This window comes from Podarcis gaigeae, assembly GCF_964106915.1.
Source record: "Podarcis gaigeae genome assembly, chromosome: 11".
Taxonomy (NCBI): Eukaryota; Metazoa; Chordata; class Lepidosauria; order Squamata; family Lacertidae; genus Podarcis; species Podarcis gaigeae.
The window spans coordinates 50993293-51010202 of NC_139687.1; the positions used below are offsets into that span (position 1 = coordinate 50993293).

At 41.2% G+C, this 16910-nt stretch overlaps 1 protein-coding gene across 5 annotated transcripts in view; it reads right to left on the reverse strand.

The window, feature by feature from the left end:
- Positions 1-16910, reverse strand: part of WDR7 (WD repeat domain 7) — a 214968-nt gene that overhangs the window by 75178 nt on the left and 122880 nt on the right. The gene's annotated exons all lie outside the window — the stretch shown is intronic.

The following is a 16910-nucleotide window of genomic DNA, read 5'->3' on the forward strand; positions in this document are numbered from 1 at the left end:
ATGTGGCCCCATCCTTATTTCAGACATCATGATACATTGGCATATCATGATTTTTAGCTGGTGATATACCACAGTGCTGAAAACCAGATACAGTGGTACCGTGGTTGTCAAACACCTTGGTACTCAAACAACTTGGAACCCAAACACTGCAAATCCGGAAGTAAGTGTTCCGGTTTGCAAAGTTTTTTTGGAAGCTGAACGTGCTCCGATTTGAGTGTTACACTTCCGATTTGAGTGCCATACTTCCGTTTTGAGTGTTACGTCTGTTTTTGCTATTTATTTTGCGTTTTTGTTTTTGCGGTTCTTTTTGTTTTGTTTTTGTGACGGTGTGGAACCCAGTTCAGCTACTGATGGATTGTGTGACTGCAGTACATTGTTTATTGCTTTCATTTAATGGATCAATGGTCTCGTTAGATAGTAATTTTTTTGTTAAATTGCTGTTTTTAAAAGTCTGGAACAGATTAATCCATTTTGCATTATTTTCTATGGGAAAACGCGCCTTGCTTTTGGAACGCTTTGATTTTGGAACGGACTTCCGGAACGGATTAAGTTTGAGAACCAAGGTACCACTGTATTGCCCAGCCATAGTCTTCACCTGTGGGCCTTAATTTTTGCTACAATTTTGCAAAGCGCAGGGCTGGTTTAGAGAAACCTACAACACCTGATCTTTCTTCCTTTTAACTCTTTTCTTCGCTGATCATACATGGTAGATCTTGGCTTTGGCTTGAAGGTGGGAGTGGCTCTTTTATGACCACACCGCCAAACCGATGCTGGACAAAAAGAATCTTCCGCCATACTGTGCGTACATGCACGAAAGAGCCGAGTGTAGATAAAGAAGAAACGGTTGCCAAAACGGCTGCTGACATCCTCGGATGAATAGTCAAGCGAAGAAAAGAATGCCACATTAAAATAACGTTGCAATTAATTAGTAGCTCAATTATGGTTGCAACCTCTGGAGATTCCTTATTATAAGCACTTTAAAACCAAATTAGTTCACTAAGATTTATGTTATTACAAAGAATGCCAGATGAATTAATAATGACTGGCCACTTATTTTAAGTGTTGCTAAGTGAACAAAGCTTTCCCACCACTGCTGGGGTCAGACAGAATGGCCGGATTTTACGCTGCACAATTTGTCCACTGTCCACAAATTTACAGGAGAAGGAACTCGTATTTTTTTAAAAAAATAAATTCCCATATTGCCCCTCATCCGAAGATCACGGGGCGGCTTACTTGGATGTGGGAAAGGTCTTCAGTTGTAGACATAAGCAGAAGTCATTTCTACCAAGGGATCCATAGCGCTGTCACATTTGGTGCCAACTGAGTGAACTTAATATCTTCTTCTTTTTAAATAGTTTTAATAATAATAATAACAATAACTTTTATTTATACCCCACCCTCCCCAGCCAAGACCGGGCTCAGGGCGGCTAACAACCAATAATAAAAACAAGTTGATTAAAATACAATTAAAAAAAAAACAAGATTAAAATACAGCATTAAAACATTAGGATGCAGCCTCTTCACAGGAGGAGAAAGGAAAAAGAAAGAGGGGGAGGGAATCAAACTGGTTCTATTTTATTGAGCTTTACAATTTTATATTCAACACAATCATTATTATCTCAAAGAAAATATATGGATTCCAATCCCCTCCCCACCCCTCCATGACTTCCCTAAGCTTCCTCTTCTGGTTATTTAAATATTTGCTTCTCTTGCCCGTCTTATTCTACCTTAATTTCATTTTACCTTAATTGCATTTCATCTTTTAATTAAATATTGTTATATTCTTATTCTTTTTGTACCATTTTTTTCCAAGTTACATCTTACCCTTTATTATTTCCCAATTGTTGCATCTTAACTTTGATACTTGTTTTCTTAATTGTAAGTGTTTAATCAAACCCTGCAAGTGAGTTGACTTCTTTACAATGTAAGTACAACATAAACGGTTCCCAATCTTTTTTGAAGTCTCTATTGTCCTTGTCTCTTAGTTTTCCAGTTAGTGAACATAACAACTCAACTCCCTGGCCCCTGTGCTCCTCCTTCCAAAATTTTCAGGTTACATTCCTTCAGGAACCTCTACAATATATCCCATTTTCACAATAAAATTGTTGCCCACATAATCACGGGGAGGGAAGCAAAACATTTTTTTTACTTCTGCCTCCAAAATCTGCACACGCAAAAACCTGGACCGATTTGTCTGTAATTTGGCAAGTTTCTTAGCCACGGGCATCTCTCCCATGTACACTATTTTTATACAGATTTGCCACAAAAAATAATTAGGGGAAATTAAGTCAGTTGCTTAAAAAAAGAATCACCCCAAAACTGGAAAGACAGTATTTTTACTAAAACCACTGACATGTGTCAGGGTTTATCCTCCTCAGAAGTGGGTAACATATTTGCAAATTTCATAAACTTCTGTCAAAATGAGAGAGCTACAGATGTTCTTTAAAAAGAAAAGGAAAAGGAAAAGGAAAAGGAAAAGGAAAAGGAAAATTTAATGGTACCCAGTACAATAAAACCCCTGGACCTATTTATCTGAAATTTAGTAAACATTTTTTGCTACTATGCCTTCAAAGCTCACCCATCATAAGAATTTTTTTTTTATGGCTATAACTTTTTTCTTATTTTCCCATGGTGAAGAGGGAAGTAAAAAAGCTTCTTTCTCACCCAAAGAAGGACATAAGCCAAACTAGGCATCTTCCAGAGCAATGTTTCCCCAAAGTTCAGAAGCCTGAGCTGCTTTCTATTTAGACTGCCTTTTAAAGATTATGCTTAAATATCTGTGTGGCACTAACGTTTCCACATTTCTTTATTTTTAATTGGGACATTATATTCTGTGGCATTTTGTTGCTTTTCACTTAACGGGTGGGGCTTGCTGGCAGTCCAAATAGTCCATTTTTTAATAATAATAATAATAATAATAATTTCCTGATTTATCCATGACCTCACACAGTTTTACAACAGACGTCCACAACACACAGTCACCGTCTCAGTATATTGCCATTACGTCTGCCCTACGCTGGTGATCTCCTGCATTCTTGCAGCTTTACGGGCACCAATTGCTTTGGTTCCCCATCCCTACGAAGGAGAGGGAGGTGAAAAGCACTCTGAGCGTTTATGGCTTTTACAGATAACACAATAAACCCCACATTTTCATTTATGTTTACTGCACTGGAGTTAACAGCTACATTCAATTAGGAGAAGTGACTGGGAGCCTTCTGATCCAAACTGTGCTACATCATCAGCTTCCAGCCTGTTAAATGCAAAATTAATATGGCCTCCTCTCTCACATCCCACCCCCTTTATTTAAAACACAAGGGCAGTCCCAGGGCTTTCCCCCCCAAGGGGAACTCACGGGAACTCAGTTCCAGCACCTCTGAGGTGGGTGCAAATGCCATTCCTGTTGAATTCCAGCACCTCTTTTTCTAGAAAAATAGCACAGGGCAGCCCGTATGTAACAAAAAAGGAAGAAGCCTGTGCCATAGTTATTTCCACGTCCAGATTATGCATACTGAAATTGTGATAATGAATCTTGTAATGGATTATTTTCCTTTTCAAATGAAGGACGCTGAAATAATGAACTACGGCAATCATCCATTAGTAAAATGTGAATGAGGGCTAAACAAGTAACTTTCCTAGATAAATGTAATTGATCATTACTGCGATGCTATTATACAGTAGCTCTTTTTAATATCATTCATTTAGCTACTTATTGCTGTGGTTGAGATAAAGTATTGATTTTTATGTTTTTTCCCCTCCTACAGGCAGTTCTCAAAACCCAGCTTCTTATTTTTGTTTATTGAACAAACTGCCTGCCATATTTAGCAGCCGAGAGGTTGCCAGCCAATCAGCACATCTTCCCAGGGACCCAAATTTAACCTATTGGAGGCCAGAGTTGTTTTCAAATGGCTCTTCCAGAGACCCATTAAGTGTGCGTTTTAATTTATTAAACATTCCGCTCTCAAATCATTTAAGCCTCCCCCCCCCTTATTTAAATAAAGCGCCTTGGCCCTTGAACACTAGCACATTAGTAAACACCTACAACCTGCAGACACTCTAAATATTTCTCTTGTCAACATTTATCTTGTTTAAATTGAGCTAAGGGGAGAGAGAGGGGGGAAAAGATGAACTAAACAAAAGTCACTCTGCTGCCCACTTCTCAGTCTGGACATCTTTGTTTAAGCTTTGACTTGGCTTAAATGAACGAATTAATATTGACAAAAACATCAACTAAGCTAATGAGTTGTTAGTTAAGGCAATAAACATGTCACATTAGAGTCAGCGCAGTGAAGAGGTAATTAGCCCTAGAAAAGCTCCGCTGATCGGGGCTGTTGCGATCCTTTGCTCTTAACCTTTGAGTCCATTATCTAGTGCAGGATGAGCAGTGTCTATGCTAATGCAAATCTGCCAATACATTGGCCTTGGTACAGTAGCCAAGGACTGCATTAGCAAGGCCGTGTGTTGGCTGGCGCCTTCCTATTTACCCAGTGTCTATTAACAAGTTTACATAATAGATCAAAGGATTACAATATGCTATATATGCCGATGAATCTGCAAAATAACGCAAACAATAATGGCACACCACAGAATAAAGCTGGTTAATTGGCAGCTGTTTACCGAATGAGCCGACTATCCTTGGGAACTTTTGGCAATTTGAGTCTTCCTTGCTATGGTTTTTGATTACATCCGAATAATACCCGAGTGTTCCTTTCTGAATGGAATTTGGGGGGGGGGGGAGAGATGAATTTCCCCAGAACTAATAAATGATGTTTAGATTAAAAGATTTGTATATAGTCCCCAAATTAATTACAAATCCTGTAAAGTAAAAGGAAGCGTTAACCCCTATAGATTTAATCAGTGCAACTTCAAGAACATGGCATACAGATTTCAGTCATTATCTTCTTCAGTGAAATTATTAGCAACAATTCAGTATGCCAAGCTTTTTTTTGTAAAAAAAAATAATATTAGTAATTTCAACATAACATTTTATCAAAAAACATATCATCCTTAATCCCCCCATTTTTCCCTCCCTCCTCCCCCAAATATAACCCCCCTCCCCTCCCCCCCCCGACTTCCCTCAGCTCCTCTCTCTGGTTTATCAACATACAGTGGTACCTCGGGTTAAGAACTTAATTCGTTCTGGATGTCCATTCTTAACCTGAAACTGTTCTTAACCTGAAGCACCACTTTAGCTAATGGGGCCTCCCGCTGCCACCATGCCGCCGGCGCACAATTTCTGTTCTCATCCTGAGGTAAAATTCTTAACGCGAGGTACTATTTCTGGGTTAGCGAAGTCTGTAAACTGAAGCATATGTAACATGAAGTATCTGTAACCCGAGGTACCACTGTTATGTTATTTTCTGCATGTTACAAAACTGTACAGATCCTTAATTTATCTATCTAGATGTTATCAATGAGAAGTTTGTGAATGTTTATTCAAAACCTGCCAAGGAGTCCAGTTCATTTTGTTGTTTCTTTAAATACTTTGTAAAGGGTTCCCATTCATCTTTAAAATCACAGTTATCCTTGCGTGTCAAGGTCCCCAGGTCCACCCCAATAACTCACACATCACACAGAAATTTTTGTTTAAGATTTTTGGCCTAATTTTGGCCACAACTTTATTAAAATACAAATTTGTGAGTGGTTGCGTAGGCATTGGTTGCGACTATCTGCCCCCACCATGGGGGACAGACTGACATTCCTCACGATGCGAAAGTCAGAATGGGGGAATACACTTGGGGGTTAAGTGGAGCAGGGAACCTGCCCTCACCCCAAATGCAACCAGGAGCTCATTGCTATGGCCCGAGCCCCCTTGACAGAGTGGACAAGCAATAGTTAGCCCCCAATTCCTATAACGGAATCCCTTGCAGCAGCAGCATTAGAGGGGCAGGCACAGCCAATCCATGCCCCTCAACCAACCAAACCATAAACCAATGCCTAACCGCGAACTTTACAAGTTGTGACGATTTGCTACGCAGTAGGCAAAAACCAAATGGCCCCAGCCAATCAGCCAGATGGACAAAATTCCTACCAGGCCCCTGCTCCAAAGCAGACGACCCCATGACAGGCATAGCAAGGTCAAAGCAAACAACCCTAATTCTGGGGAGGGAGGGAGGGACAGGCAATCCGATGCACGGGCGAAAAGAGGAAGCCCTAGCCTCATGCAAGGAGTTTTAGTATTTCTGGCTGTCAATCAATAAATGGCAACATTAACTTCTTCCCAACAACAAGGGAAGCCCCAATCGCATCAGTGGTCAACGATCAATTAGCCCGCCCCCCAACTTTGGAGTGTCCTGGCGGCCCCCACCGCAACACATGCTCTCCATGAAGGAGAACACGCTTTGTCACAGTGATCCTTGTCAATCACAGTTATCCTTGTATGCCAAGTTTTAATGAAGCAAAATATGGATAGCAAGGTAAGTCTGTAACACCTCTGGATTCGGTACTTGACTACACAGTCTCTCTCTCTCTCTATAAACACCCACCGACATCTCAGTCATCTGAGGGTTGAAGTGCACAAGAAGGGTTTGCACGGCTACTTCTGAAAGCAAGAGCTGAAACATGGAATCTTCCCCCCCTTTCATAAAATCTAGTAAACCACCAATTTGCTTAAATGACTTACGGATATTCCCAAGGTGGCTCGCCAAAACTTCAAATTACAGCAAAACAAAAAAACAGTGAGATAAAACAATTAAAGCCGGAACATTTTTAAAAGCTACAACAATAAAAACAACAATAAGCAGCACATATAGGAGCAAAGTAAAGCATGTGACCCAAGGGTTATGTCGCTGTTAAGTTTCTCACCCCTGTAAACAGCAGCCAGTAAACTGGAGTGGGGACACTGAAGGTTGCCACACAATGCCTCCACATCAAATGTTTTAGTTTGACATTATAGGGAAGGGAATTAGAAAGGAGACAAGGAGCTGCTGCTCTTGGCCCAGCCATATAACCTCTGTAATCATAGAAGCTTTATATAGAAACAATGCTGAGTCAAACTCTTCTCTGCTGACCCAAACGTTTATAGAAGGGATGGGAAATTTGTGGATCTCCAAAAGCTGTTGGACCACATCAGCCCTAACCAGCACGGCCAATGGTCTGGAATGATGGGAGTTGCGGTCCAACACTGGGAGCGTCACAGGTTTCTCCATCCCTGTTATATATACAGTGGTACCTCGGGTTTGCTTTTCAATTATGGTGCTGGAGGAGACTCTTGAGAGTCCCATGGACTGCAAGAAGATCAAACCTTTCCATTCTTAAGGAAATCAGCCCTGAGTGCTCACTGGAAGGACAGATCCTGAAGCTGAGGCTCCAATACTTTGGCCACCTCATGAGAAGAGAAGACTCCCTGAAAAAGACCCTGATGTTGGGAAAGATTGAGGGCACAAGGAGAAGGGGACAACAGAGGATGAGATGGTTAGACAGTGTTCTCGAAGCTACCAGCATGAGTCTGACCAAACTGCGGGAGGGAGGGGAAGACAGGACTGCCTGGCGTGCTCTGGTCCATAGGGTCATGAAGAGTCGGATACGACCAAGCAACTAAACAACAACAACAACATCTCGGGTTAAGAACTTAATTCATTCTGGGGGTCAGTTCTTAACCTGAAACTGTTCTTAACCCGAAGCACCACTTTACCTAATGATTTCTGTTCTCATCTTGAAGCAAAGTTCTTAACCCAAGGTACTATTTCTGGCTTAGAGGAGTCTGTAACCTGAAGCGTCTGTAACCTGAAGTGTCTGTAACCCGAGGTACCACTGTACTCCATATATCAGATATCTTTCATACCAGCCTACACCAAACCACATCCTACTGACCAACTCTCCAGTTCAAATGCAGTTCAAAGCCTGGTTGTGTTAGCTTTAGCCATGGTGGAAAAGACCCTGATGTTGGGAAAGATGGAGGGCACAAGGAGAAGGGGACGACAGAGGACGAGATGGTTGGACAGTGTTCTCAAAGCTACCAGCGTGAGTTTGACCAAACTGCGGGAGGCAGTGGAAGACAGGAGTGCCCGGCGTGCTCTGGTCCATGGGGTCACGAAGAGTCGGACACGACTAAACGACTAAACAACAACAATCTGGTGAGATTGTACATCTGGTGAGAGGGTACTCAATCCAGGAAGAGGCTGTGGGAAACAAAGCTCACAATCCCAGTCTCTTTACTGCAGTTGAGAAGACCTCCCTCGCTTTGCTAAGCCCTAGCCAGCCTATTTCCTATAATCCTCTAGAAAAGTAGTTTTAACCTTTGCTGATTTTTGTCACTATCACCTAAAATGAAACTTAAATATGTGCTCATAAGTGCAAATATACGAGATAAAATCTTGACTTTTTGAACCCCAGGGGAAGACTCCAATTGATTTCAAGATTTCACCCAAAGCCCTTTATGTTCTACCAATGAAATTAATAAAACAGTAAGAGATTACTTTATTACTTTAATTGTTTTATTAAAAGAGGCTTAAGATCCGTCTCTTTATTTGCCTGCCAGCTTTTTATGGCTTTACTGTAAAAAGGAGCAAGGGTATACGTTTTAAAGGTGGCTTATCCCATCTATGCTACAAGAGCATTACTGGGAAGGCTTGCAAATGAAGATTTCTGGTGCATTTTTCCCCTCAAAAAATTGTAAACAAATATTGGGGCTCAGTGAAGAATAAAATGAAGACAAATAGGATGCTAGCAATATGTTTTCAAAATCCTGCTCCGTTAATCCTGCTCTTGTATCATGAATGGGTCCAAAAAAAATTGTTTGCTGTTACGGAAGGCCTGTGAAGGTTGAACTCCAATCACTACTGTAGTCAATTAGCTGTTAAAGAAGTCCTTTCATTTACAGAGCGGGGGGGGGGGGGGACTCTGAATACATTTAGACCCAAACAAGGAGCCCAGATTTAGAACATTTTCCTCAAGGAGAGAAAGAAAATGTAAGCCACAAGCACTAGGGAACATTAACAAAGTTGTCAAGTATATGAATACTATGTTAGCCTTGGTTTCCTGTACTTTCTAATGGAGATCCTTGTAAATGAAACTGTGCAGGATTACCATTGCATCACTCAAACAATGACATATGCTGCTGGCTCACTCCCCGCCCCCCTTTTCAGATTCTGGATACAGTGGTACCTCTGGTTACGTACTTAATTCGTTCCGGAGGTCCATTCTTAACCTGAAACTGTTCTTAACCTGAAGCACCACTTTAGCTAATGGGGCTTCCCGCTGTTGCTGTGCCGCCGGACCACGATTTCTGTTCTCATCCTGAAGCAGAGTTCTTAACCCAAGGTAATATTTCTGGGTTAGCAGAGTCTGTAACCTGAAGCGTATGTAACCCGAGGTACCACTGTACTTTCAACTGGAGAGCAAAAGAAGGGGGGGTTAAGTTAGCTGGGGTTGAGGCTGAGAGGAGAGTTTTAAAGCAGAGCTAGGTATTATAAGAGAGTCAGAACTGTCAACAAAAATAGAAGATCAATGCCTCTTGTTGCATTTTGTGTGACCACGCAACCACTGAAGGGGAGAAGTTTGTGGAAACATGAAGTGAGATGTCAGATTATTGCCATGCTTCTTGTTTCACCCTTGAAGACAGTTGGTCACAATTCTTCTGTCTGCATGGTATTAACTTGTCTCCTTTAAATGCAATGGATCCAAGGCAATTAGTTATTTTCAGTCTGTTGTGGGATTCAATATGTATCCCCCCCACACACAGCTCAGGTAGCACAGTACAGATCCTCAGCATTTTTTGCATAAGGACACATGCATTAGTTTATGTTGCCTGTCCTGCCTCCATACACCATTCCTTGGAATGTATCAATTCAGACAGTCTTCCCAAACACTAACTGGCCCAGCCTCTCAGAAAGAGAGCCAGATATTCAGGAGAGGTCAAAGATGAGCCCATGAATCAGCTATGCCATAAAAGAGGACCAGTATCTACTTGGAAATCACCTCTTTTCAAGAAGTCTGGGCAACTTCTTTTCCTTCTCCATTCTTGCCTTCTTTGTTTATGTTGACCAAGGATGTCAGAAAACAGGAAGTGGGCATCCCATGTTATTTATTTATTTATTTATTTATTTATTTCATCTCCAAGGAGATTCTGCAAATACTCGTGTCTGTGTTATATAAAGACATTAGCACATGGGAAGTTTTAGGTAGCTGGGAGTCATATTGGTCAGGGAAAGGGAACAGATATATTTGGCCAATTTATATGATTTTTATACAGTGCAATTAGCATATGCAGTTCTGTAAGTAAGCTCCCAGAGAAGCTAATTTGCCTTCAGTGGTACAGAAATCTAGAGCAGAGAATGGGAACAAAGCAAATAAAGTGCCGGCAAGTCGAAGCCTATACACATTTTGGAGTCCGCCAACAATTCCTGGGAGAAGAGAATGGACTGCCCATTTAAACATATGGCCATGAAACATTTTTCATTAGGACATCCCTATTTTCATTGGAGAAATGTTGGAGGGTATGGAGTTATGCCACCCCTGAGACAAGGAGATAAATAACTGTGCAATATTTAGAAGACATCTGAAGGCAGCTCTGTATAGGGAAGTTTGTTTTTTTTTAAAAAAATATATGTTTAATGTTTTATTATGTTTGTTATATATGTTGGAAGCCACCCAGAATGGCTGGGGCAACTCAGTCAGATGGGTGGGGTATAATATTTTAGGACGTCCTTGGTTTCATTTGAGAATGTTGGAGGATATGCGAGTGCCGTTTTTTAGCTTTGAGAAAGCAAACACACAAGCAGGGCATTACATCTTTGGATCCGCCTCTTCTCCCTGGCTAGCTGAAATTGTTGGTAAACACTCTGCCCAAGGTATCACCACTAAAGCAGATCAAGACATTGGCAGAGAGGATCAGGCCTCTTTCAGCAAAGACCCTGAGGCTTTGGAACAAGCCTGCCAGATGAGGCTCACTATTGTACTTCATTGTTTGACATACTATGATTTTTAAAAAATATATCTCATCTGCCAGAGTTTGTAAATAAAGCTGGGGTTTTTTAAAGAAGAAAGAGTTAGAGCGATAAAAAGGAATATTCTGCCAATCAGATCTGCCAAGCATTTTCATGGTTTTCAAAAACATGTTCCCAAATGTCTACCTGTGAACCTTTGAGTGAGCCGATGATCCATATGCATTTTTAGATAAAAACAGAGGTCAACGTCAGTGAGATCTCTCAATCACAGATGCTAAAAAGAAAATAATTCCAGCTATTTTTTAAAGAACGAAAGAAATGCATTTGATCTCGGTAGATGGGAAATCAAGATATTCAGCAATTTAAGGCTAGCGACAAAGCATGTTGATGCAATGCTGCTGACCTAGACGGAGTGGGAATGAACACAGCTGCTTCATCAATAGTTCTACATGATAGCAAAGGGAGGGCTCAACGTGTAAGATGGCAGCAATCAACTTGTGTGCGTCATCTTTTATAGCATTAAGGTGCACATGGTTCCTTCAGACCTGTGGATGCCTTAATCAAATATACAAGGATGCAGAAAGCAGCAGCATCACTCTCTGGGCAGGGATGGGAGAACAATACACGTGCACATTTATGTTATACAGGCAGTAAAATGCATTTAAATCAGCCCAATCGCTAATAAAATTGCCCACAAAGAAAGAGAAAAGAATTAGAACAACGGGTTTGCCAATCTTCTCCGTCTAACTCTGGCCTAGTTAAACTGACCTAACAATGCTATTTTTCTTCCTCTCAAAATCTGCAGTGGGTGAATCAAATGTGAAAGCAAGATCAATTCCGTTCCAAGACAGTAAATGAGCTTTAGCTCAGTCTTGTTTCAATTTATGGAGAGAATCCAACTATACCAGCTTTAAATGTATTCTTAGCCCAGCTATGAAACTATATTAAAGTGCTATGGAAACAGTAAACAATTGTTATTTTCCACCCATATTTGTTTATAATCTAGAAGTGTGCGACAGAAATAACTGCGACCCTCCCCCCCAAGCATGCATCAGATTTTATATCTGCATTTCTAGTTAAAATTAATTTCACAGGGCTATTAAAATGGTCATTTACCTCAATATTTAAAACAGTATATAATTAGAACTGCAGCAAAACCTGATAGCCTGTTAAAAATCAGGAATGTAGCATTTAGCATTTCCCCATGTGAATATTAACTTCAGTGTGCTGTAATTATCTTACCGTGTCAAATTAATATAAATGTTTGTACTGTAAGTTACAAGCTGAAAAGAAATGGACCACTGAAATAAAGAAATTAACTACTATTAACTTCAGCAGAATATGAACTGTACCACTCATATTTAACATCTATCAACCATATTCTATCTTACATGGAAACTAACATGTCTGAATCCTAAACCAGAGTTCTGTTCTCAATGCTATTGCACTTACAAGAAGAAACTCATATTCAGCAAACAATGTTATTAGCATCTGTCTGTCTCAAGTGACAATGGAGTGCACCTCTGAGGGTGAAGTCAAACCAATGCGTCAGCGGAACCCAAGTGACCTCCCCGGTCACTCCCCTGCAAGCCTGGGCAGTGTGTATGGAAGTCCTGGGCTACCCAGATGAGAAGACCTCCCTCTCAGCCTTGCTGATATGGTCCAAAGGAAAGCAGAGCAATATATTGGGTACCAGCTTGGCTGCAGGAGTTGCTGGAAGGAGGCGTTCAAGGCACCGTAGGGAGTCCACTCAGGATTTGTGTATGGTTTACTCCTTAGCCTTTTCTTCTCCCAAAGATATCCCACAAGGCAGCGGAGGTTTAGGATCAGAGTTTTCCTTCTCCTAGATAGCCTACCTTCCCAGGTTGACAAGCTCCATCTGCCCCTAACTTTCCTCAACAGCACATGCAGAAGGCAAACCTTTAAAATGGCTCAAATGCAGTTGCTTTGAACACAGTAGACAAAGCTTATGCCCATAGTGTTGGAAAACCTGGTATAATAATAATAATAATAATAATAATAATAATAATAATAATAATATATTATTTATACCCCAGTTTATACCCAGAGTTTCCCCAGCCACTCTGGGCGGCTTCCAATCGAGTGTTAAAAACAATACAGCATTAAATATTAAAAACTTCCCTAAACAGGGCTGCCTTCGGATGTCTTTTAAAGATAAGATAGCTACTTATTTCCTTCACATCTGAAGGGAGGGCGTTCCACAGGGCGGGCGCCACTACCGAGAAGGCCCTCTGTCTGGTTCCCTGTAACCTCGCTTCTTGCAATGAGGAAACCGCCAGAAGGCCCTCGGTGCTGGATCTCAGTGTCCAGGGCTCAACGATAGGGGTGGAGATGCTCCTTCAGGTATACAGGATGGAAACACTGTTGGAGCATGCTCCTGTCAGTACAGCAAGCCCCCTTAAGGGAACACATCTAATTAGTTTCAAAGCTGACCTTGAAGGTGGGACCAGGCACAGTGACAAATAGGGGATCACTTCACAAAGTGGAAATACTGTTTAGAATCCCCCATCTTCACCATAACTTGTAATTATGGAGACACATGGTGTAGCGCCATCACTTCATACACTTGTCACCAACGCTATCCTAGCAAGCTAACATGGATCTCCCTTGCAGATCTCTTGGGCTCTGTATGGCTCTATTCAATTTGCATGAGTCCAGTCCCTGATGTATGATGGTGTCAATTCCAAATTCTCTTTTAATCTGCCTTGGCTCCTGTCTTCTCAGCGCTTGTAGAGTATCTGGCTGTGATTGGGAAATGTATGAGGAGGGCAAGTTGATTGGGGCTTAATGCAGACAGGCCTTTCCCATTGCTCAGAGACACCGCAAAGCTTTCATTGGGGCTTGGTCAGCTACCAGGGTTAAACCTTTAATGGGCGTGCCTGATTTGTTGCGTCTGTTGTGTTTTAAACTGCATTACATGCGACTCAGGCATGTTGGAAGTAAACAACACATTTGGAAAAAGCTCAACATCCACATTGCCCGATAATAAATTTTGAGACATGACACTGACTGAGTTGAAGTGCAAAATGCTCATCATTAATAGGTATATTGATGGCACATGGTTGGAAAAATACACTGCTTTAATGACCGAACAGAGTATTTTCATATTCAGGACAGAAGAGTCATTCAGATTTATCAGCCCATTAACTTTATAAACATAGCATTAGCTGCTGCTTAGGTGTGATGTGGTGAATCTGTAATGAGAAATTCTTTACGTGGCATTTTATAATTAAATATCTCATGAACCATTTGTAAGGTCAACGGAGATTAATGTGAGATGTCAGGCAAGGTCACTGTGTGAATTCCTAAAGAATCACATCCTTCCTTACAGAGCAGAAATATCACAATTAATTGGCATTAAAAACAACAGTAGCAAGCATGTGATAAGAGTTTTACATCTTATCATAGTAAATCAATGATACTTATCAAAATGAGCTACTTTCTAATTGTTATTGCAATTTAAACTGCTGGAGGGACAACACACAGTTCGGCTGCAGACTCTTTCCCCCCTGCTCATTATTTTAGATCAGGCATCCTGAAACTTGATCATACTAAGGTTGTGTTTTCACTGAGAATGATTTGAATTTCCACAATATTTGTGTTTATTACATATTGTTCCTCCTCCTAAGAGCTTAAAGTGGTTTGCATTTGGTCCTTGGGAGAGAGGACCAGCTCAGTGGAAGAGCTCATTCTTGGGGAGCGGGGTTCTATAAGCGATCCTGGAGAGATGCTGCTGTTCAAAACAGGCAATACTGAATTAGGAGGATCGATGACTTCAGCTTCAGATGTTCTGTGTGATCTCCCAGCGTGGCCAGACTGGCAGAGAGAGGCGTCATCAAAGGACAAAATAGGTGATGGCAAAGACATTACCCTGATGAAAGGTGGGGCATTAAGCACCATACAAGAAGGGGGGTGGAGTCCCTCCCCCAGTGGTGTGTTAGTTAGCAAAAGACAATAGCAGAGTTGGGAGGAGGAGGTTGCCAAGGGATGTGATACAGAGGACTTCTTGAATCTTCAAGAGAAGGTACCCTCAAAATCAGTGTTCAACACCTACCACCACCTGAGGTGTCTGTGGTGCTAAAACCTCTCTGAAGAGGTCATATTGCCTTCTTCAGGCTCTGAAGACTTCAGCTAAGCTTCTAAAACAGGCAGGGACCCTTTATGAGTAGATGCTCTACTCCCCAGGGGCAGGGCTAGCTGCCATTCTTACTCTTCATTCTGGGTTTCCTGGTTGCTGAAGTAACCCCATAGCCTGCCTCTGTTTTCACCTTTTCTTTTGCCTGACCTCACCTATCTGGACCTACTTTCTCCTTTATCTACTTAGCCTTACTGTAACTTCATCTCTGCTTGACCAGACCTTGTTTATTGGATCCTGGCCTGGAACAATGGTGTGTCTCCTTTTGTCCCTGGACTTTGTGTCTACTACATACGCCCGCTCAGACTAGATGTTCACAATCAGCACTTAGGACAACCCTAGTATTGAAATTGTTCATAGGGAAGGATACCACGTTTTCTTCACTGCACATTCCAAGGACAGATCTTCGTGGTTTGCCAAACAACTAAGTCAAGATGAAGCCAATTGTATGAGGGATCCCTTCACATGACTTGGTTGTGTACACGTGGCAAAAGAGAAGCAACACGATTTTGGGGGTGGCGAGGAAAGGTCACCTGAATCCTCCTTTAATTAATTCTTCAAACAGGGCCTAATCACTACAAGTTTTTTTTAAACGTCAAGCAATTATGAAGACTAGTTCAGATTGACAATCCATCTTCTGAATTCTTAGCAGTACTCAGGGATAAGAATAAGCATTCAAGTACTTATGGTTTGCATGCTGAAACTCGTTTACAGAATGAACATGGTCTACTACAAGTATTATCCAAAGTTCACATGAGATAAGGGGCAGCCAATAATTTCAATCCCAAAGGGGCTTGTTGTATCATATATTTGCAATTGTGTTGGAGAGAGAGGGAGAACCTCTGCTCCTCCTTATGAGGGAGCAGCACTCGAGAGAAAAGACAAAGGGGTCAACAAATGTGATTATAGAGAGGCAACACTCAGTCTCTCAGAGAACTACAATTAATGATAAGTAACCTCACTCTGTCAAGATGTTCTTTGTGCATTTCCATTGTGGAGGAAGAACCTGGATGGCAGTGTGTAAACCTCAACAAAACAGACTGGCTCTTATGATAGGGATGCCCCCAAAATAAGCATGGAATTGCAGGAGGTGAAATGTAAAGCTCTGAATTAAACCTCTACTGCCTCTTTTTTTCAACAGTAGAGAAGCTCCCAAAAAGACCTTTTTTTGGGTGCTGATGGTGAAATCAAGGTTCTGATATTGCAATGAAAGCACGTTAAGATACACTGGTGTTCAGATACAAAACATAAAAACAAAGTAATATAAAGTTTTTCCAAGAGGCCAGACCGTATATTATATTTTGAAAATCATAACAGGAAGTGCACTGATTTAAATTCCCACTTCAAATTTTTAAAAAAATATTAATATTCATGGGATGAATGTGAGAGTGCACCAAATATGATGACAAAGCAGAATGAAGACTTCCCAGTGCAATAGTCTTTATAAACAGTTGTTCCCATCCTACCTTTCACCTTCACTTATTGACAATGGGAAGAAGGGAGGTGTGGCAGTCATGGGTACAGGGTGGCCCATACAAAGAACACAGAAGGATTAGAATTGCAACGCTGGATTTAAACTCAGCTAAGTGGTGTCTGCATTAAGAATTAAGCACGAGACAAAGGTATATCTGGAAAGAAAGTATACACGAGACCCAAGAGCACTCAGCCTTATTAGATGCAATGCAATGAAAGGGTATTACTGTAACCTTTAGGAATTCATCCAAGGCCACTGGTTTGTGGAACCATTCTGGTAATCACCTACAATATTCATAAACTAGGGGAATAAAAAAATGAGTAACTTCTCAGAGGTTTGGATGGTCACCCAAAGCATTTTTGAATAATTAATATTACGTTTCAGTTTCGGTATTAAG